This window comes from Microtus oregoni, unplaced genomic scaffold (assembly GCF_018167655.1).
Source record: "Microtus oregoni isolate MIOR12 unplaced genomic scaffold, Mior012 000000F_ref0000247, whole genome shotgun sequence".
Taxonomy (NCBI): Eukaryota; Metazoa; Chordata; class Mammalia; order Rodentia; family Cricetidae; genus Microtus; species Microtus oregoni.
The window spans coordinates 66833455-66857305 of NW_024543059.1; the positions used below are offsets into that span (position 1 = coordinate 66833455).

A 23851-nucleotide genomic window follows, 5' to 3' on the forward strand; every position below is an offset into this window, starting at 1 on the left:
AACTCCAAGTAATTTATTTAGACCCTCTCCCCAAAGCCGGCTCGGGGACAGGCAGGTCCCCGTTCATTACGCAAATGTGTGCAGTGACTTCCCTCTGAGAACACAGGGCGGAAAGGAGGGGAGACAGCAGAGTGGCTACGGGCAGAGAGACATGGCAGGTTCTACTGGACAGCTGGTCACACGGTGGTAAGTCATGCCACCTGGGTGTCCTAGAAAGGGCAGAAATAGGCATTTTATCTGGGATCTTCTCTCCCACCCAACGTGTGTGTGCGTGTGTGTGTGTGTGTGTGTGTGTGTGAGAGAGAGAGAGAGAGAGAGAGAGAGAGAGAGAGAGAGAGAGAGAGATGCATGTTTGTGTATGTAAGCGTGAATGTAAGTGTGCCTGGAACCTGTGGGTCAGACGAAAACCTTGAGTGCTGGGCTTCACCTTGTGCTCTGAGGTGGGTCTCTTGCTGTACGTGCCAAGGTCTTCCAGAGCTTCTCACCTCTTGACCTCCATCTGGTGAGGGCTGGGGTTACAGACACTCACTGCTGCATCCAGATTTGCATGGGTGTTAGGGATCCAAACTCGGGTCTCATGACAGCATTGCAAACATTTTACCCATTGAGCTATCTTCCCAGCCCTTTATCTGGGACCCTCCTCTAGTATGCTCATGAGAAATACATGCAGCAAATCTGAATTGGGGGCATTCTACAAATACTGAATAGCATTCCTCGGGCCTGTCAAATACAAGCTGAGGAAATGCAAAAAAAAAAAAAAAAAAAAAAAAAAAAAGAGGAGCCTAGGAAGTGACAGGGGCCCTTGGTACACTCTGGCTAGCAAGACTATCTACACTGGTGAGCTTTGGGTTCAACTGAGGGAGCCTACCTCAGTAAGTAAGATGGAAAGCAACTGAAGCAGACACCAATGTCAATCATGCATGAGAAAAAAGTTTGTTTATTGCTTAAATTCCATCATTAAGCACGCAAGCTTCTTTATTTAAACCTTCCAGTAAGCACACTCACAAGAGGAACATATCCATGGTGGACCAGAATTTTAACTAGATTTTATATAAATAATAGTGACCGAGACCTCCCTGTGCTACCCATTCTAGACAGTTACATCTGTTATAGTATAATATGTCAACCATCTAATGTAGCCCAAGAGGTGAGGATTTTATTTAATCAAAACTCAGTTGGCTGAGCTGACTCAGTTGTACATAAAAGGGCACTGAACCTTCCCTTAGAATCTTTTGGGCTTGGACTACTTTGTCCATCACTCAGATGCTCCTTTAAACCACAGCAGTTGAAAGCAAGCTGACAAAAATAAAAGGTCTATGTGCCTCAAGAACTGCCCATTCCAAATGTAGAAGGACAGATGGCCTGGCCTGTGGCTCACTGGAAGAGCACTTGCCTATGATACACAAGGCCCTAGGATCAAGTCTAGAGCTGTAAAAAAATAAAATAAAATAGCTCTCTATCTTCTGTCAATATAAAGCTTAAAAACACTTCAAATATTACTGGAGTGTAACGCTAAACAATAATAAAGCTTTTTTAAAAAAAGAATTTCCTATACCTGGGAAGGGAATGTTTAAAGAAATTAGCAATTAGAAACTAAGTCTCGCCGGGCGGTGGTGGCGCACGCCTTTAATCCCAGCACAAGGGAGGCAGAGGCGGGTGGATCTCTGTGAGTTCGAGGCCAGCCTGGTCTACAAGAGCTAGTTCCAGGACAGGAACCAAAAGCTACAGAGAAACCCAAAATCTTGAAAATCCAAAAAAAAAAAAAAAAAAAAAAAGAAAAAGAAACTAAGTCTCACGTTTTCCCTGGCCCCCAATCCGCTGGCTAGCAAGACATCAGAACTGAGATTCGCAGCAGGAAGCAGACAAAGGCTCTGAGCGGCAGGTGGAATGGCTGCCTGCTGACACCCACCACCCTTTAGAGGTGACCCTGCTTGACGTGTGCAGAGCATAGAAAGGCCTTGAGAACTTCCTTCTACCAACTCCACACTCCAGCTGGCGCTCCCTCTGGGCTCCAACCATCCTGCCTGCTCTTCTAGAGTATCCATTAGTCTCCCAGAGACACCTGTAAATGCCAGAGAATTGCAGCCAAGCTCAGAGTTGCTTCTAATAGTGTGGCAAGTCCATCTGTCTGTACAGGGGCCACGGTCCAACAGAGAGGCAGCAAGGCTTCTCTGACATCTCGACGACAAACTCAAAATGCTAATCTCTTCCCTGTGGCATTGGGTACAGGAAGGTGAACAGGTTGCTTAGGATCTTGACAATGTAGGCCCTGAAAATACTCACACTTTAGTAAAAAAGACACAGAATAGAATAAGCCAAGAAAAGGAACCCACCTCCCCACTAGAATGGAACAGCAGAATCCTAACCTAAGGCTCTGCCCTCTTTCTGGTTTATATGATCCATTCCCAGAATATATCTATGTATCACGTGTGCACACACAGCACAGATGGAACATCTCAGTAGAATCTCAGACGACAGGGGGACAATGTCTCCTTGTTAGTGTCTGCAGGAAAATGGTGGAGAAGAGGCAAAGCCACCAGCCTGAGCTCTCCCTTTCCAACCTTCCAAACCTGGACATCTCAAAGAGTAACTTTAAATATACAAGCAGCTAAACAGTACTATGTACTCAAGAGGGATGCTTCAGCTAATCGTTCCGGGCTCTTTCCAGAGGTAGTGTTGTCCAGTATGTAGTGGGCCTGGGCTTCAAACCACAACACCAGAAAAAGAAAACAAACAAACAAAAAAGCCCACACACTATAGTCTAATGAGGCAATTTCATTACGAGGGGGGAACGCGGGTGTTCAGCTTTATCCATCTGTCTTTCTGCAAGAAGGGAAATTTATCAACGAGTAAGCACGGGATAATAAGTTAGCGACTAGGGGGCCCCAGAGGGTTTATAATCCTTTAAATATGCAAAATTATTAAGCATGCACTCTATTTTCTTGAACGCTGTTGTAGGGCGGCTTTTTTTCAAGCCTCTTACTGACATCAGGCTCTGGGTTTTGCCTGAAACATGTTCATAAGCAGTAGCTGCAAAGACTTCACAACACGGGGAGATTCCTGATGCTCTTCGCATCTGCAAACATGGCAAACACCAAGCCAACATCTTCAGGCCTGTGTCCCCAGGGTCGGGACAGTCAGACTGTCTTCACGTTGTCTCTACACTTGGTAGAAAGCAGAAATTTGAGTCAATCAACCATCCCGGCCCACAGACAACCAACAAGCACTTCATCTTCCTTCAGTGTAGCAGGACCTCTCTGAATCTGAGTTGCCTGTTTCCCCCTTTGGAGAGGTTACTTTCCTGTGGAATCTCCAACAACACACACCTGAGTTTTTTCCCACAGAACAAGATTTTATCTCAAGCTAAGTTTTTGCCATTTCTATCCACAGCACCCTAACACAGAAAGGCAGTTTTACTAAGGGGAAGTATTTCTCCCTTTTCTCCCAAGCGGACTTCCAGATTGAGTCCTACTGTCCCTCAATGACTAGCATTCCACCCAAACAAGGCAAGCCGTTAGCTTGGCATCTAATGACAAGCGTCTCTTTCTTCCAGTTCCCCCAGTGGCGTTATTATTAGCAATGAAGAGGCTGCTTTGCCCATAAGCAGAGTTTTTCAAAGGTTACAGCAAAGCAGAGATTTTGTTTTCTTGACATTTACCTCCATGATCTGCAAAATATTCCACTTTCATTATTGCAATTTCCTCTAACCGAGTAATAGATCTACTTACAAGACGACCTCGAAGTGTGCTATTAACTTTTCCTCTAACCGAGTAATGCATCTACTTACAAGACGACCTCGAAGTGTGCTATTGACTTGTTCTTTCATGCCACAAACAAGCAGGGCAGAGAAATATCATTGGACGAGGTAGTGAACGGATGTGCATTTGAGGATGGCAAGGGTCCACCCACCAAAAGCAGCAGGTGTCCGTGACCTACCTACAACAAGGGCTGGGCAGCAAGGACTTCCTGGCACACAGGTGACAAATGCTACCACCGAAAAGTTCAAGAACCCTTGAAGACAAGGGTCAGATATGATTCTAGGCTCGGCATCAAACAAACTAATCTTGTCTGCTTGCGTCGAGCTCTGGCCAGGTAGATAACAGAATGTACGCCACAGCGGCACTTAGGAAAAGGCAGTGTGATGGGGTAGGGGGTTCGGAAAACTCTCCGATGAGACAGGGTTTAGAACACATGACAGTGCAAACCCTGCAAATGCTTTCGCGTGATGACGGGAATGTTCTGCACACACAGGTTGGAACTGGTTCAGTGGGATGTGTGGCTGAGCTGGCTACCAAACTGTTTCCTCCTTTGGAGTTATCCAGCGAGCCATGGCTCAGCTCCTCTGGGAGTCTGAATGGCCTTGTGACTGTCGTTGTCAACAGACAGCAAGGGGACAGGGTGAGAAGTCAACGGATCAACTCCATCGCCTCTCCTTCCCCTTCTACAGAAAACAGAGCACAATACCACTAACAGAAACACAAGAGAAGGGCCTAGGTCCCCCAGGCACTGCATGGAAGACAGCCCTTCTACTGATGAAGTGGGCAGCAGGGCGGGAGCAGAATGGGCTCCCTTGAGACAGCGGTCGGGTCTTTTCAACAGTCACAGCTCCAGAATCTGGCTAAATGTGGTTACAATCGGCATTTGCTCGGTAATGCTACTGGAGCAGTGACAAGCAGACAGACCTGTCAATAGGAAACGGGGGAAGGGCAGGGAACGGCAAGAGCATACGAAAAGGACTCTTTTTTAAGTCAGCAGTCTTACCGAAGACAAATGGACTAGCATTTAGAACTTGAATGAACATAAGCTTTGTTGACAGCCTGCTGAAGTCCACAGACAGAGCCTGGCTGAGGTCATGGCTCAGTGGATTATAAAAACGGAGTCCAAGACGTCCCCCTGGTAAAGGTTTCTTATTAAAAGTCACATGATGGTTTTACTGTCACACAGCACAAATGACATTAATCAACATACATGGGCAAGCTGTCAGGGTGTGCCGCTGCCACCCCAGTCAGGGGACACAGAAGTACGCCATCCTTCAGCAGAACTAGTCCCAACTACTGACCGTCTGTTTCTATCTGCACATTATCCTCAGGGAACCGGTGGTAAAGGCTTGTTTCCAGTAAACCAGCAATCAGAGTTCACATGACCAAATTACACTAGAACCCACCTGAACAGGGGTTTCGTTACATTTTTCCCTTTTCCTGCAAATTCCTGCCTGAGCACAATTGTCAAAGTGTATGCATGAAAAGCTTGGCTAGATGACAAGGCTCTTTTTAAGAATGGAGTAAGCCACTTAGAAGCAACAAGTACTGGGGGACCTATCCCTAGCAGGAGAGGAAGAAAACAAGACACCTTTGAGGAATGGTAACCCCAAGACTCTCACACTGCCTTGAAGCATTTATGCATGACCGTTTATTAAACACCACTGGGACTACTCTGGGTACTGGGGGATTAAAAGGCAGCCCAAGGGACAGACTCACAATGAGTCAGATTTAAATGACAAACTGCAAAGACACAAATATGGAGCATTAATTCTACAGGGTCAGGACACCATCTCCCCAGGCCTGATCTGAAATTCCAGCAGACACTGCATGGGCAGGTCCCCAGGCAAAATGGATTAGAGCATGTGAATTCAGGGGCCTAAAACAGTTCAGCCCCCGAAGGTGGCTCCATTAAGGACAACGACTCATTTTGTCCCCTGCCAACTCTTTCAGCCTAGACCAGGCCCTGAGCTCAGCAGACAGAGAATGAATGTTCAGAGACTGGGGGAGAATGGATGAAATCAGATCGGAGAGACACAGAGACCGCAGGGCAACAGAGGACACCACATCCTCCAACAGGGAACAATGAGGGTAGATGTGTCCTTTTCTTCCTATTAAAATATTTTTATGGGGTGTGTGTTTGTGTGTGTGCACGCACCTGCAGGTGCCAGCAAAGGCAAGGAGAGGGTATCAACCTTGGGGAGACAGAGACGGAGCAGTTATGAGTCATCTGACACAGTGCTGAGACCTGAACATGGATCCCTGAGAAGAGCAGCAAACCACAGTTTCTGTCGCTAGCTCCTCCTTTCCTTTTCTTCTCCTCCTCCTCGTCCCCATCCTCCTCTTCCTTTTTGGATTTTCCAAATAGGGTTTCTCTGTGTAGCCTTGGCTGTCCTGAAATTCTCTCTGTAGACCAGGCTGGCCTCGAACTCAGAGATCTCCCCGTCTCTGCCTCCCAAGTGCTGGGATTAAAGGTGTGCAACCTCCACTGGCCAGCCAGGTCTCTTCTTTTCAAGAACTGCGTTGAAGGAGCTCGGTGCCCAGAGAGGCGATGCATTTAGGGGATGATGCCTACGCCCCCATAAAAAACAGGACCAAAGTGAAACAGGACAAACGAACAGTGGAATGGCAATCATAGGGTTTAAGAACCGTGTGGGGAGAACTCAATGTGTGTGTGTGTGTGTGTGTGTGTGTGTGTGTGTGTGTGTGTGTGTGTGTCGGCCCAAGCACACATGTATGTGGGTAGGTTTCATATTTGTAAATATGTAACAGGAGCTTCTGAGATGATTCCTAATTTTAAGGAAAGTCAGGTTTAGAGTAAACAATACACTTCAATTGTGTTACAGCTGAGATACTTACAAGGAAATTCTCAAGAGGTAGTTAGAGCCACGAAGCCCCAGAGAAGGTCTTGGGTGTAAAGGAAACTGTCCACAGACACTACTCATGGCTGTCAAAGCTGTGCACTGCACAGCTCCCAGGGCTCCAGCTTACTGGGGTCATTGGAATTGTGTTTGGCTATAGCATATTTCTGGTCAACAAACATACTATATCTTGAGGAGTGAATGAATGAATGAAGGTTTATGCCCTGGCAATGCTGAAACACACATAGGCAGCCCGTATATGGCAGTTCTGTTGAACTTGCCCATATTGGGTTTCACAGCCTAAGTTGATGAGGGCAACCGACCAGGTCTCTTCCTCAAGACGGTGCCATATCTCATTGCACATGGCTGTGAGCCACCATGTGGTTGCTGGGAATTGAACTCAGAACCTTTGGAAGAGTAGCCAGTGCTCTTAGCCGCTGAGCCATCTCTCCAGCTCACTTCGGCAGCACATATACTAAAATTGGAACCATACAGAGAAGATTAGCATGGCCCCTGTGCAAGCATGACATGTAAATTTGTGAAGTGGTCCATATTTTTTGTGGTGGTGGCACATGGCTTTAGCCCAAGCACTGAGAGGCAGAGAAAGGTGGATCTCTGTGTTCCAGGCCGGCCAGAGCTACATAGCAAGAGCTGTCTGAATCAGTCAGTCAGTTAATTAAAAGCATTAATCTTGAGGGGTACCTCTTGCTACTTCACCATAATAATTTCCAGGCGACAGGTTTTCCAAAAGAGATGCCAGAAGAGCAGAGAGGAGACTTGGGAAGGACAAGGGGAGAAGGTGGGTGACAAAGCAGAGGGATACACAGCAAGTCTACTTTTGTGTAGGTCTCATTTAAAAAAATTTAGGACCATTTAAGGTTCCCACAACTTTAATAAGCTCTTAAATGGTCTTAACAGCGTCTCTGAGGTCAGCGATAGGTGGTGTTTCTGCCTTCTCTACAGGAGCCTAGTGTTCCTCTGGCTGGGAGAATGCAGAGTTCCACTTCTCATCTGTGGGTATCCAACCCCCTTTTCACATTGTCGTCTCATGGCTACTGGAGCATAGGTATTTTACCATTGGCTAGACCACTGGAGAAAGTCTCCCTCCCTCGTCAACCATGAACTACCTCTAAATCCTCAGGGACGGGTGGGGCATCATGAGAACTCCTCCACCTCACCCCCATTCCGTGGCAGAGTGCCAGCACAGCTTCAGCAGGTAGTCAGAGCCACTCTGAGCTCAAGAGTAATGTAAGTGATTTTCTAGGAAGCACATTCTGTCATTTCTATCCAATGTTTGCCCCAAAGACAGTCTTTAGGAAGAAACCTATTATTTCCAAGATCATACAAATAATAGCAATGTCCATCAACGACCGCCAACTATAAACAGAGCCGCTTTGATCATTGTTCTTCAGCATGTTAATATGTGCATATTAATATTCTGCCAGCTAAGACTAATGAAGAGCTCCAACAGAACGAAGGGAGATCAGAAGCTAACAGAGGTGAGTCGACCTCGCTGGGTCCTCATGGCTTAGAATGTATTCTTGCCTCCCATTCCTGACCCTGGCTGCCGTTCATGCCCACTCTCAAAATCTTAATGAGGGCAGATGACTTTCACACGATTATTAATGAAGCGTCTAGTTTAACTTTGTCATTTGCTCACATCCTGACATGACATTAACGGTGTTTTTAAAATCGTACGGCTCTTTAATTTATTATTATCACCCCGCTAAATACAACAACGACGTTTCTCTCAAAAGCCTCAGGCCGGCATGCTCTCGCCTTCCCTGGAAAAAGAGATGGGCTATGTCTGCCCCAGCCCATCACCCCCAATCCTGCAGCCTTTCTGTCCTCACGCCGAATGGGGAGAGACTGGGCTCTATCTGCCCTATGTGTCAGCAGCCCTGGAAGCATGACAATGGCTGAATGAATCTTCATGGGACATAAATCACTCGTTCACGACATGCCACCTTCCAGAGCTGCTTCTCATGAACCCCGGAGCTGGCACAATATGGCTCTTCACATCCTCTGTGACAGTTGTGAGCAAGGGGACCGTTTGCGTGAGGAGATAAATGGTGTTTTCCTTTTTGAGACACGCTTTTCCTGCTCCCCGCATGACGAAATTTATTTTATTAAAATCACAGTCACATCCAATTCCCACACGTCGGTTAAAATTTCAAATATGCTCTCATGCTTCATGGACCCGTGGAGTATTTCAGCAAGACTCTTAAGATCATACTTAGCTGATCACTGCTTAAAGAGACTCCGAGTGTTTCAGCTCGCCTGCTGTCGGGATTTACACACAAACTTCTGAGCAACTTTTGAGCCTCTCTAGGGAAAGAATGCCTATGAAGATTTGAGGTCAGACATGGTAACAAAGGCCTATAATCCCAGTGCTCAGGGGGCTGAGGCAGGAGGATCATGAGTTCAAGGCTAGCCTGGACTATCTAGTGAGACCCTGTGAACACACATTTGCTGACTGGGAAATTCTATATATAGATCTCTTACATTGATTCAATACCCTTGAAAGTAATTCACTGAGAGAATCATGATCAAGACACTTGATGCCGAGACACCATCCACTCTGATTCTGCTGCTCCCTCCATAGCCGGCTGTACTTTCAAGTAGGAATTCGCCGTGCTTCTTCTCCAAAGCTAATATATTGTATCTTCTACCACACGCAGCCGAGTTCCCGGGCGGCTATGTGAAAAATGGCGCATGCAGCGGTCCCAGCCAAGAAAGCCTGAGGCGGGTTAGGCTGGGCTTCGTGCTCATCTCTCAGCGGCCCAGGACAAACGCTCACCTGTGTGTCCTGTGAAGACAGGAGTAAGGCTGCCACAGAGTTACCCTGTCCCGGGATACTCAGCTACCTGAGAGCTCCATGCCCTGGGCTCCCTGGGAACTCCCAAAATTTAGCGAGCCTCGGGCGGCCAAAAGGAAACAGGGAACACGGGGCAGGGGCGGGGTTGGGGGTGAGGGGAGCACTCTGGTTTTAGTGAGAAGAGAAAGACATGGGGAGAGTAAGGGGCTGGCTTTGCACTGGGGAAATGGTGAGAAAGCCTACAGGTCCAGGGGGCTGGCTCAGCGAGTAAGAGCACTCACTGCCAAGTCTGGCAAACTGAGTTCAATCCCCAGTACACACAACACGGTAAAAAGGGAGAAAACCAGCTCCTGCACGCTGACCTCTGACCTCCACAGCCTTGCTGCCATCCTGCAGATAAACGTAAGAGAAGCATCAGCCTCACTCTGGCTCCTGAAATCCATGCTTGGAATTCTAAACTCTTTCTAGGGTCAGGAGGAACTCGAGGAACCACTGGAGCCGAGCTGGGGTGCTAACCGGGCTCCATGCAGAGCGGGTCCTGCATTTTCCCAAAGTGGCTGGCCATGGTAGCGAAGTAGGAGTGGGTGTCGGCCAAAACAAGCCTCGTGGGAGAATAGCATGCTTCAAGAACAGACCTTGGCGGAGAAAGGAAGCAGCGGTAGGGACAGGAACGCATGCCACAACCCCAAGGACAGACCACGGCAGAGGCCAGAGCACGTGGTTTCGATGTCAAGCTGGAGCCCAGCTGCGGCAGCCCCGTGAAAGAAAGATGCCATAGAGGAGGAGGTGAAGGCCAGAGCCAGTGGAGAGGGTGACAAATTGGAGCTCTGGTGCCACAAGCAGCAGCTTGTTTCCTCCTGGGAGCTGAGGATGCTAGAGGCTTTTTACAGGGGGAGCCCAGCTGCTGGGAGGCAGGCGGGTGGCATTGGGCACTGCACCTTACTATCAAAGGCTGGAATTCTGCTGCCACCAGTCCACCAGGGATACGGTGACTCACACCGAGACGCTGGTCTCAGGGACGGGCAGGAGGCCTGGCCTTCGACAGGGGCAGAGCATGCTGGATGGGAGAGTCAAGCCCAAGGAATGCATTCCCTGCAGACCAATAATGTTGGCTTGGCTTCCAGCAGAGGCAGCGAACGCTGCAGAGAATTGCTGTGCAAACAGCTGCCTGCAGCCTGCACCAAGTGCAGGGGACCTGTGGGCTGGGGCAGAAGCAAAGTTGCCCCAGGGGCTCCCCAACAGACCCTTGTAAAGGAGTGACTGGCAAATGATTTGTGTTTAGCATAAATCTGTCCCCCATAGGTCTCTCCGCTCTCAGCCCAAAAATTCAACAGCAAGGATCAGATGAGCCTCTGTTCATTCATCAGGCTCATAAAGGGACAGGGGAATGAATGATAGTCCCACTGCCTGGATGTCCACCAACCAATGAATGGAAAATGAAAATATGGTACATATAAACAATGGAATTTTATGGAGTTGCAAAGATAAGAAAATGATAAATATGAAATAAAATGAATGGAACTGGAATTATAATACTAAATGCTGCAATCCAGGCTCAGAAAGACAAAAACATGTTCTCGTGCAAATCCTAGCTTCCCGTGCATGCATGTGTGTCCGTGACTGCGTGTTTGTGTGTGTGTAGATAGAAGCCAGGAAACTAGAAAGGGGCCCAGAAGGGTGGAAACGCAGCTTTAAAGGAAGGGGTGGAGGAGGGTAATAGAACACGTGCTATTTAGGGGGGCAGGGAGATTTAGAAAAGGGGGCAACCAAAACTAATTATATACGGAAATTCCATAAGTAATCGTGTTACTTTGTATGCTCTGTTTAATGGTGAAGGGTATTCCTGGTCTTCAAGGGGCTTAGCACCACTCAGGCCACTGAGGAGGCCTGTGACGGTGGATAGTCAGCCATCAATTAAACAGCAGAAACCAGCATTGTTTATAGCAAATACACATGGAGAACAGAAGAAAACATTCTGAAGAAATTGGGCATGCCCATTGCTACCAAGGTGCAATATTAAAGAAGAGTCGTGTATTACACAATAATGTTTCTGTCCGCTGGACAAATATACAAGAGTGGTCCCCGAGTCCACTGTCTGTGATTAAAAAAAAAAAAAATGCAGCCATCTTGGTTTAGGTAAGTGCACCATGTTCAAACAACAGTGAAATCACCTAACCATTTCTCAGAGCATACCCATACTGGTAGAGACACCTGACTATATATCTTGTTACTGTTAGACCTAGCAAGAAGTTTGAATGGTAGCCCATGTGTTAGGAAAGGTGGGGGAAGGGGGATCTGTTTACAAAGATACTGTCTATAGACTCATCTAGAAACCTCATGACGTGGGGGAGATCTGTTTACAAAGAAACTGTCTATAGACTTATCTAGAAACCTCACGACGCCCGTTTTGCAATGAGCCAGAGTTTATCCAACTTAAGCCAAGCAACACAGCATGGCTGTTGGACCATACAGACAGGTCTTGCTTCTAGTACCTCCTTGAGAACCTTGGGAGTTCAGAGCTGACAGGCAGGAGAAGGGGAAAGGAAAAGGCACAGTCTGCAAGAAGCTTGGAAAAGCAGGTAGGGTGTGTCTGAGAGACAAGAGATGAAGAAACAAGCTGGGCTCATCCCAGGGAGATAGAGGGGCTGATGGAGACTCCAGAAGGTGCACCAGAGGGCACTGGACATTCAGAGCAGAGGAAAAGGAGGCCGGGGTGTTCTGTCCAGCCCTGGGCTTCACTGTTCACCTGAAATGCAGGTATAACCATACAGCATTGTATCTGAAGGGTTTGAGACCAAATGTGGTTTGGACTTGGGGAGCTCTTTTGGACTCTGGAATATTTGCATAGACTTTATAGATTTAACTTCTCTAACCTGAAAATCCAAAGCACCTCAGATTTCAATGTGATGACGAGAAATGTCCTTGTTTAAGGGGACTACATGAAAAGTGTATGCAAACTTCTTGGGCTGCAAGATGAAGCCGGGACGTAGGGAGCATCCCACACAGATATGGAAAGGGCAATCCAGGTGGGACTGTAGAGCTCCAGACACTTCAGCGGAAACACACTGGCAGATTAAGATAGGAGCGTGACCCTAGCCTCTTAGTTACAGAGAGAAGAGCAGAAAAGCAGGCTGGCTGGTTCAGAACAGCTGACCAAGGGTCTTGAAAACAGGCAAAGAAAAGTTGAGTACTGTCTCTGGGAGTCCGGCCTTAAAAAGCTTTTAAAGGAAAGAAGATGGGGGCAGGGGCACAGTGGGGCTTTGAAATGAGGAAAACAATCCTGCTTTCAGAGTTGAACTTTAAGAACCAGATGTTTAACAACCCCCCTCAACACACACACACACACACACACACACACACACACTCACATCCCCCTCCCCCAAGGCCCATAAACTCAAAAGTTCGAAGTCTAGGACTGAAAACATCACTCAGAAGAGGCTAGGCCTGACTTAAAACTGGATATGCAAAGCAAATATTCAAAGAGAACAGCAATGGCCTTGAGCTCAGACCAGCATGCACAGCGAAAGGGTGGTGAGCAATGTTAGGGCCCACAGTGGACAAAGACACAGCAGCTTTAGGTGTGTCTGTACTCAGCTTACTGTAGTCCCTCAGTGCCCATGATCATGATGGAGACTCCAGGAACTTAACCCGATGCCATCTGACGCTGGACTTCCCTGTTTTTATTCCATGTGGGTCAACCAAGCATCTGACTACGATTTGAGTCCCCGTGGGGCCTGGCTAACAGGAGGAGAATGGGTACTGGCTGTTCCCACACCAAGAATCGTGGGCCACCGAAGGGAACTAGAAACAGCTTGAGCCTGGCTTAAGTCATAGGCTCTGATCTGGTTGTACGCAGCCACTTCCTGGGTGGGTTGTTGAGATGGAGAAGTCAGCCTTTTTTATTTCAGGGTGGAGCTGGGCAGAGAGAGGAGCAAGAGGCACCAAGGACATTTGCTGAAGCACTGCCTGCGGGGATGCCTTAACGGCAGAGATGACAGAAGTACTAGCGACAGCCAGGGAGCTCTACAGTCACAGACGACGGGTGACCGGAAGTGTACACCAGGGCAGTGGCCGTGGGAATAGGAGAAAACACAAGAGGAGGAGCCTTAAGGGACTGTGTTGGTTAATTTCTTTTAGCTGTGACCAAAATCCCTGGCAAAGCAACTTAAGGGAAGGGAGAGGACAGGACAGCAGCCGTGGGAGTGAGGCAGTCAGTCATGGTACATACACCCCAGGAAGCAGAGCAAGAGGACCAGGACCGCCAGTCAGTTGGGTTTCTTCTTTTCATTCAGTTCAAGGCCCCAGCCCATAAAATAGTTTTGTCCACACTGACGGCAATTCTTCCCACTTCAATTCTCAGATAGAAAATCCTCATAGACGAGCCATGAGACCCTAACAAGCTGGCGAGCAGTATCAGGCATTGTGCGGGGGAAGGACATGCAAAGACGACTTTAGGGCTTTCTACTCCAGGGACTCAGAACAAGTCACCATCTACGTGACAAGGAAGGTCTGACGAACTTGGATTTGGTTTGCATGGCTTGTGTGAGAGGCCAGCACGTTGCTGCCGAATCCAGCGGCTTGTGGAAGCCAGACAGGCATTCTTAAAGCTGCTCATCACTCCTTTCACTCCACGGTTTCTACTGCAGGTCTCACTGGGATCCTATGTTCAGGAACTTACAGCATAGCGGGGTCCACAGTACAACTCACCGCTTCAGTAAGCAAGGCTAGCGCTATGGCAGGAGCACACACAACGCCCAGCAAATGATGAACGCTGTGGGGGACAGAACCAAGCAGCTCAACCAAAAGATTTAGTTTAACATTAGGGAGAAAAATCGATGCCATTTCTTTCATCTTTTTGAGGTGTGTGTATGCGTGTGTGAGATAGGTGTAATGTATATATGTGTAACCATTGTTTGTATGCAAGCGTATGGGTGTGCACATGCCACAGGGCATGCGGGGAAGTCAGAGGACAACGCCGAGTGTCAGTCCGCACCTGTCGTCTCATTTGAGACAGGGTCTCTTGTCTACCACTGTGTATGCAAGGTTGGCTGGCCTGAATGCTTCTGGGGACCCTGTTTCTGCCTCCCAGCTCCCTGTGGGGATGGGGGAGTTAATTTCATGCTTGACCTGGGTTCTTGAGAAATCCACCTCAGGTCCTCCTGTTTGAACAGTGAGTACTGAGCCGATTTTATTTACTTATTATTTATTATTTAGCAGGTGTGCGTGTACATATGAGTATGTGTGTATGTGTAGTGTGTGTGGGTATACTGTAGTGTGTGTGTGTGTGTGTGTGTGTGTACCACATGTACGCACGAGCCTTCAGATGTGAGAAGAGGGTGCTAGATTCTCTGGAACTGGGGTTAAAGGTGAGCACCATGGTGTGCTGGGAATCAAACCCCAGTCCTCTGCAAGAACAGAAAGGACTCCTAACCTCTGAGCTACCTCGCTGGCCCATCTGTTTGAAGTTTTACATCCACAGAAATAGCTATTTTTCTATTAGGTATCAATAGTACCATAACTTTGTGTCCCTTTGTCATAAGGGTGGTGACAAAGAAGTGTCAAGAGGTCTAGAAAATCTGGTCTAGTCGGCTCGATTGCAGGCACACATGGGGAAACAGAAGCACATGCCAGACCAGAGGTAACACAAGGAAAGGCAAATGGCGAGTGTTTGAGGGCCAAAACGCAAATCCTGGGCACTGTGCATGCAAAGACCACACATCCATTCAGTTCATCAGCTGACACGCTAAATGCCCAAGCCGCAATTCATGCGAATTCCCATTCATTGAAATTTTAAGACAATTCCAGGGCATGGTTATCTAATGTCCAAATGACCTTTCCGAGGGTAAGGTCAAGTGTTCAGATGACAGAGGGCACAGTAGGATTGCCAAAAAAATTATGAATTCTAGATAGAGAGGAATCTCCCTCAATGGCTGGACAGGACCAACAGGAGGGGAGAATATAGCTGAGAATACTGCTTGGTGGGTATTTTAAAATGCAGACAAACAACAAGAGGCAGAAATACAGTCTTGATTGGAAAGCTATGTCTAGCCTACATCTTTTCCCGCTCACCCTCATTTTCCGCTTGTCTCTGTATGATTTCCCTGCTGTCTTTGCAGAGGACTTGAAGATCAGAGGGCAAATATCTCAGCCACGTGCCCTGTACTCTTGGTCTCTGGTAGACCATACTTGTGAGCCCACACTGAAGGCTAACACAGGTCTGCCATAAACACTGTCTTACTGTATTTACTATGGGGACTTTGCTAAAGATGGCTCTCGCTTTGCCATATTACATATCATATTGCACATATACTGCAAAGTATCTACTTTACAAGGCCTCTGGCTCCTCTTAGTAGGGTCATTTATTTTGTAATAAGAAGCTGACTGTGTCCCCTTTAAACTGAACAAGAAATCGTCTTACAATCTTACCTTCCCTTTCTGAATTTACCTAAGTTACTAAATACTAAGAAACACCAACAAAAGACCCTTAATAACAAGCACTTAATTGTTTTCACTGGGCAATGTACTCTATCTATACTTGCATCTCTGTATGATAGGAGTATTTATCTATACCTATATCTATACCAATACTCCAGCTATCCTCATACCCCCTATAAATTTCTGTGTTCGAGAAATGTTTTCCATAGAGAGATCATCTCCAGCTTTATGTATTCCTTTTTGTTTTGTTGTGTGGTTTTGGTTTTTTTTTTTTTTTTTTTTTTGAGACAGCGTTTTTTTGTTTAGCCTTACACCAGGCTGGCCTTGAACTCACAGAGATCTGCCTGCCTCTGCCTCCTGAGTGCTGGCAACCATCGCCCAGCTATGTGTTTTTAACCATATAAATCCATACAAACAATCACATATTTATCTGTGAATCAAGGATATATGACATACACATTTATATCCTTCATTATCCACTAGAAATTAGGAATCCTATTGCTATCAAAGCGTACAGATGCTAAGTCCCTCATGTAAACAGCAGAGTATCTGCAGAGAGCCTACACACAGCCTCCTGGACACGGTCAGTCATCTCAACTACTCGCAGTACGAATCACAGTGTATGTATCACACACAAGTGATAACCGCACTGTGCTGTTTAGGGAAAATGGCAAGGGGCAAGTCTGCTGACATTCTGTATAGGGGCTTTTTTTCCCCTAGTATTTCTGATCTATGATTATCTCAGTCTGCAGACAGGGAACCTTTAGGTCCAGGCTAATCTGCTACACAAATTTTGAAATCTGAAACACAGGCAGATGAATGGGCAGACTGCGGGACAGGAGGAGAAATACTTCATTTCCTCTGGTGGCTTTTCCACCCAATCACAGGAAAGGACACTAGACATGGCGAATGGATGAAGATACACTAGCAAGGGCCTTGGTCCACCCTCGGGTGTGGACGTGGGCTATAGATTCCTGCATTAGCAGCATTTTAAAGGCTGGGATCTGTGTGGAAAACCAGCATGATCATAAAACAAAACTAAACAATATAAAACAACAGAACCCCAGAAAGCCTGACCATTTCACCTCCCCGTCAGAGAGAAACTGCAGTCTCCACACCATGAGCCTGCCCTGCTCATGGGACACATCCAAATGCTGACTGCAAACCTCAGCTGTTAGCAGAGGGAAGACGACAGGGAGCTGCAGGCATGAAAGTGCATAATGCAGCGTCCATGCCATCTGGACACCAGCATGCCTTAGGCAGAGAGGGGGCAGGGACCCAATCAGAGATGAGGACTCAAGGAAACATCAAGAAGCTAACCTTTCCATGAGCTCTTGGTGCTATATACCTGTGCCCTCGATCAGACCTAAGCTCTCTCACCGAGCGGCTCTGTTCTTGTAGACACTCCCAACTTGTCACAGCCCTACCCATCTAAGAAGGGAGCCCAGCCTCCCTGTGATGAGTGCGTGCTATCCCTCACCTGATCCAAGTCCTTGGAAAGCCCCAAGGACCTGGATTCCAAGATCTAAAACCAACCAGACAAGCCTGTATAGAATAAATTCCCACAGATCAGTCCAAATGCATCTGGCCACGTCCCTCCTAATGGGTTCCCACAGGGCAGGCCTATTGATTACTTTCAACCCAGAGGCTTCTTACCAAGTAATAAATTTGAAGTAGAGGAAGAGGTGGTCAGGAATAATCCCAACAAAAGCAAAGTTAGCCAGCTAGCCAGGGAAGACATGAAACATCACACATAGTGTGAAGACAGACGCTACTCAGAGTGTGGGGTGCATGGTGTACGGAGGTGGCTGCCAGGGGGACCGGACTCCTCAGAGGGCTGGCAAACACTACTCCAGAGAAGAAGGTCTCCCACCCGCTGTCCTAGGTTATTTCTCAAATTTATGGTATTAGTACAACTAAGAAAAACTAATTAAAAAGCACTATTAAGCTAACTACTGTTACATAAAGTTTCTCAATCAGGTAAGTCGGAAATACATGTCATGTGGTTTTGTGAGGTTTAAGAAACAACACTGAAACAGGACTCGTGTGTGGGAAGCCATCAGCCGCTCCAGGGGGAGCCAAAGGAGAGGCTGGATGCCAAACAACCTGGTTTCCAACCATGGTTACTTCCCTTGATTAAATCTATGTAACAGGATAAACGGGGAACACCCACCATTGAGGCTGCACACCTGGCTAGGGACCCCTCCTCGGCTGACTCCGTTGGCTCACACGGTCTAAAAACAAGCGCACATCAGAGAGCTGGACTGGACATCACAAACACTGCAGTGAGCCCCTTTATCTGTTCTCCAGGACGGCGTGGGCCCAACAATCAGAGCCCACGAGCAACGCGCACACCTGGCCTGTGTGGCCTGACTAGGGAGGACGAAGGTGGTGGCGTGGAGTTTTCATGGATCGCTCCCCTACTTCTGCAAACATGTGTAGCTCTATCTCCGCAGAGAACAGACTGAGTCACCTGCCCTCGTGAAGCCTTCCTTGTGGAAGGAAACACTCGCTAGTAAAACTTTAAAAAAAAAATTAAAATAAAAATAAATAAATGAAACAAAACACCCACAATACTTCGGTTTAAAAGTGTGATGAAAAACACTGAAGCGAGGAACAAGAGATGCCAAGGAAGAGGAGGGAGAGTGACAGCCACCTCCTTAAGGACACAGGCACAGGCATGGGCGGGGAGGAGCCATGGCAGAACTCTACGAGGTGACCCTGTCCACCCGGCTCACCCAAGGCCTGCTGCTGCTCGGAACAGCCTGTTTTCAGATGACGGGAACATTAGAAACGTCCCGTTCCCGGTGACTAAAAGGACTGTTGACAGAAGTAAAAACCCCCCAAGGAAACAGTCCTGCGTGGTGGAAGGGCTTGGCTGTGGATTTGTTCCCTGGGAGGGAGCTAAATCCCGGGCTGTACACACTAGATTTCCAGTGCGCCCCGGAGCTACCTCTGCCTTTAGCTGATGGTTTCCTGTATTCTCTTTAGTTTCTTGACTTCCTTTGTTCATTTGGCCGGGAAGATCAATATGCAAATGGCAGACGCTGTAAATATGCTCCCTCAGGTGGCACCTTTCCCCCCGTCACCTGGCACCTTTACGTGGTATGACAATAAACACTCCAGATTGTCTACCTCATGAGTAAGAGCCCTGTCACAATTGCAGTGATTTGTTTAAAGACTGTTGCCCGGGGCATAATTAGCCTATAGGCTGCCATCTGTCTCCAAGTCCTCATAAAACTAACCATATGTTGTTTGCACCAGCGTTGATCCAGTCACTCACACACCCTTCTCCAAAGAGAACGGCACACGCATTTTTCCTGGGAGCTACGGGGTCTTGGGGGATGCACACCGTTCTACCCTGTTGTCTTTCAGTTTAGAGACACCTGCCTCCCTTTCTTCCGCCCACGCTTTGGCCATGGCTACCAATTCAAGCCACGTTAAAAACTTCTACAAAGTTCCGTAGGGGCCTTGGAGACACTGAGGGCGCGGGCACTAAATCCAGAATCGCATTTGTCCTCTGTGGTTTGACCTGGAGAGACGAGGAGAAACAGATTTAAGCGAACACATCCCAGGCACACTTTTCCTCACGACCATGGGCTGGATCCTAAAACACTGTGTGGAGAAATAGCAGGTTTCCAAGCAAAGAATGCCCACCCTAACATAAAGACAACTAGCGACGAATTCAAATCACCACTTGAAACGGTGCGGAATGGCCATGTGTCACCGCTCTGACTGGCATGAGGGAGCATTCCCAAATTGTTAAATACTGATCTCCTATCACCCACCAACACACAGCATCAGTACCAAGTGTTCTGGCTCTGGGGCTGCTTTGTCTTCCTTTGTAAGCCAAGTGTGAATAATGATTACCTCGAAAGCATGCCTGCGATTTGGAACAAAACGGCAGGGAACACACACGCACGCTGGCATCTTAAGAGCATGGGCTCTTGGCTCTCAGGGCAGCAGTGGCCCCATTAACACCGCTGCTTGGATGTGGAGACACCAGTTCTTCAACAACTGGGTCCCTGAGGGCAGCACTGGATTCATCTGACCCACACGCAACAGACTCCAGCATAAATCACAGCTACAAAATTGGCCACGATGTCACCATTTTAAAAGGCCAAGGGTTTCCGCCAAGGCAAATGGTTCACTTGGCCTGGGAAAATGTGTGTTGAACTGAACTGAACGGTGCAGAAAGGAGGTTTTAGCCTTCCAGCTCTCTTAATTCATTAATCCCTAAGGTAATCCTTATCACTAAAAGCAGGCAACCTCAAGCCTTTAAAGGTTTACCACGTATTTCACCTACGCGTTGAAGTTGAACTACATTTCCACCAGCCCACCCTAAACATATCAACAGCTCACAGTGGATCTGAGCCCTGCTAAGGGACACTCCCCCTGCCCCTGCACAAGTGGCAATCACCTCTCCATGTAATGAATGGATTAGGGACATCCCTGGCCAGCTCTGACCCGTGACCCCTCATAGATCTTGAACACTCTCCCAGGGCCTGTCTAACTCCCCGCATTCCGCATTGCAGATCAGATCCCACTGGGAACACTCCTGTCTGGCACAGGCTCAGTGGCCATCCAAATGGACCATCAACACCCCCCTGCCCCCATGCATGGTCCCAACATGTCACAACTAAAGGAAACAATGAAGACCGACTTCCTGTTGCAGCTGACACCATACTAGTTTCATCGTTTCTAGAAGTGAAATGACCTCTCCTTACTCCTCGTCTAGGTGACTGGGGCTATAAACACCAGCATAAAGACTCCTCCGAGAGACCCGAGCCCCGGCACGCAGCGGATGGCACCACCCCTGAGGACTCTGAAGACTTTTCTGTACAGTTAGGCCTAAATTTTAAAAGCTAGTTGATAGAGCATTTTATGTATCTGAATGGGGAAATGGTACCATGAATATGGAAAACTCGGGACCAGTGGAGAGAGGGCTTGCCATTCAAGTGGGAGGACTGGGGGGTGGGGGAACTCAACGCCAACCTCTGGCTTCTTTCACTGGTGTGTGTGTGTGTGTGTGTGTGTGTGTGTGTGTGTGTGAGAGAGAGAGAGAGAGAGAGAGAGAGAGAGAGAGAGAGAGAAAGAGAGACGTTCCCCTCACTATGTGTTGTTGCGGTAGTGATCTTCCCACAGCAGGAGGAAACAAAATGACTTTTAGATGTTTTCTTCTTAAAAACTCGTATCGAACATGTTAGCCCAAGGGAAGTACAGAAACTTTGAAAACAGACTTTTGCAGAAGCAGTCATTTCTTTTTAAATTGTTTTTATTGAGCTATATATTTTTCTCCGCTCCCCTCCCTTCATTCTGCCCTCCCCTTCTGCCTTCTCCCATGGTCCCCATGCTCCCAATTTACTCAGGAGACCTTGTCTTTTTCTACTTCCCATACAGATTAGATCCATGTATGTCTCTTTTAGGGTGCTCTTCATTGTCTGGGATTGTGAATTGTAGGCTGGTTTTCTTTGGAAAACAGTAAGTTTTAAACACAGTACTGTATTCCAGTTGTGGCTTTGAGGCAGAAGGCATCATGTCGAAGTAGCTACTACGTAGAATGTCTTTCAGAATAGTTTTGTGTATTCATTCTGCCTTGGCAAATGTGTTTTCTGACCTGGCTCAAGCATAGGCAGTGTATTTATGTGGTGCCATGGCATTTGCTCAGCTGACCTTAAGTGCTGTGCACTATGAGTGCTCAGAAAGCTGAATCTTGCAACCTCTGGCTTTAGTAATACGTGAGTGTACATGCTGATTTGGTTACAGGACCTCTTCAGGTAAAAAGAGGTGTGTGTGTGTATGTGGGGCGGGATATAGATGTAGGTGCAGTTGCTAGTGCCCATGTGTGTGAAGGTTCTTCCACTGTCATTCGCCACCTTATTTTTCCAGTGTGTGTGTATCATGAAAGCTGGAGCTTCCTCTTGGTTAGACTCACCAGCCAGCCAGTGAGCCTCCAGAATCCTCTTTTCTGCCCCCAGAGCCCTGGGCTTACAGCAGCACCGGACTGCCACAGCTCAGCTTTTTACTGAGTGCTTGGAACCTGAGCAGGGGTCCTCAGCACGTACACACTGCCCACTGCACCGTCCCCCAGCCTTTGAGAGGAACATTTTAATTGCTTGCATGTAATGGGGATGATTGAATTCGTTGCCATACTGTTCTTATAGCAAGAATAATTCACGGTGTCTCTCTGCTGTGTCTGAAGGTACAGTAGGGCTTTGGCCTGGGACCATTTGAGACTGGACAGGGGCAAGGGGAGCTGGGATAAGAAGAGTAGAGTCATGGAGTGAGTGTGTGAAGAAACGCCTCAGATGCTGGCGCCGGCTACAGAGTGGAGAGCGGATGCAGGGAGAAGCATAGGAGCTACAGCAGGTGCATGACCCAGGCTTCCCTAGGAGGCATCTGACACAGCTTCACCTTCATTCCCCAGGGTACCATGTGAGGGTGATCTAGTTGTGGGTTCTCAAATCCCGAATAATGAATCTCTCACAGAGGCAAATTACTGGGCCCACAGATTACTTAGAATATTTCTTTTTTTTTTTTCAAGGAAGAAGATTGAACTGAAGACAAAGGAACAGTCTAACATATAACAAAATATGTTTTAGCAGATGTAGTTAATAAAATATCAAGATGTTTTAACACAATTAATGAAAAGTTAATCCACTTTGAACTTTATTGTGTTGTCCTTGTTTGTGGAGTAATGCAATTGTGGCAGAGTAATTAATACCCTACAGAGGGATTAGCAGTCAAACACGAGATAAAAGATGCAAGGGGAGTGGCCTAAAAGACAAGGGAGTTGATGAGGTGCTGAGGCAAGCAGCTCCCTGAGGAGCTTTCCTGGCTGTTCACTTCCCATCCATGACGGCTAAGCACCTGGGCTATACAGGTGACCCAAATCGGAAGTGATCCTGATCTGAGATGACTCTGAATTTGCTGTGTAAGCAGCGCGGTTGCTGGCAGCGCCCCCAGCCCTGGACTGCTTCACAGTGTGTTCTGAAAGGCTCTCTTGTTTCTCCACCTTAGTAGGTGTTCTTTTCCTGAAAGACCTTCTGGTGATCGCTTATGCTAATACACGTCCTAGAAGATGAAAGCCAGGTGAGCCGGAACCCTCTGCCATGGAGTTCCTGCTTGTGTATCGCAGCTTGGTGGGTCTCAGAGAACCAACAAATTGTTCTGGTTAAGTTTTCTTGCCCTTTTTCTTGGCCCTGGGGTTTCAGATGCTCAGCTTGTGCTTACAGCTTGAAGTCATTAACTCCGACCAAAACAGGAGGGATCTGAGGAGTTAGAGGACAGAGGACAAAACCCAGAGCTAGCCAGAATCTTTTGTTGTCCAGAAAATGAGAAAGAGAGAAGGCTTCAAGCACGAGTAGGTTAGCTCTGCCCTTCCCAGACCCTACCTAATAAAGGGACTTCTTCCTATACCATTGACTATGTGCTGGCATTGGGAATACTCTTAGGTGTCACGTTTCATTTTGGAAAACACAGATTTTTTAAAATATAGATAGATAGATAGATAGATAGATAGATAGACAGAGAAATGTTTATAAAATCTATCAATCAATCTATATCTAAGTATATATATATATATACATATATATATAAAATTTGTATTTGGGATTTAAGGGCAATAACTGTAAATAAATCAGATGTACTTTTGGTTATTGTTTCTTGATGCCAAAGACACTCCACCTTGGCACTGGCCTTCAGTTGGTGGCCACCCTTGACTCATCACAAATCAACCAACAACATTGGGTTGTTCTGCCCCCTAGTTCTACTGAAAGTTTGATTCAAACAACAACTGTGGGTGGGGTCTCCAGCCCACCTGGCAAGTTTGAGCTTGGGGCAACTTGACCCTGGAACCTCTCTCTGGCTTTCGAGAGAATAATGGAGATCAACTAGACTTGGCAGTCTGGCTGAGTTGATGTTTCTGTGCACTTTTTGGCAGGGCCAGATTGATTATGCCACTTGCACCACCGAGCCCA

The 23851-nt window shown here is 47.4% G+C and overlaps 1 protein-coding gene and 1 non-coding gene across 2 annotated transcripts in view; one reads left to right on the forward strand and one right to left on the reverse strand.

Moving 5' to 3' along the window:
- The window catches only part of Tspan5 (tetraspanin 5), a 163610-nt gene that overhangs the window by 72185 nt on the left and 67574 nt on the right, over positions 1-23851 (reverse strand). The gene's annotated exons all lie outside the window — the stretch shown is intronic.
- LOC121454553 lies at positions 7073-7177 on the forward strand. The gene has a single exon (XR_005975268.1). It is a non-coding gene; the product is annotated as a U6 spliceosomal RNA (small nuclear RNA).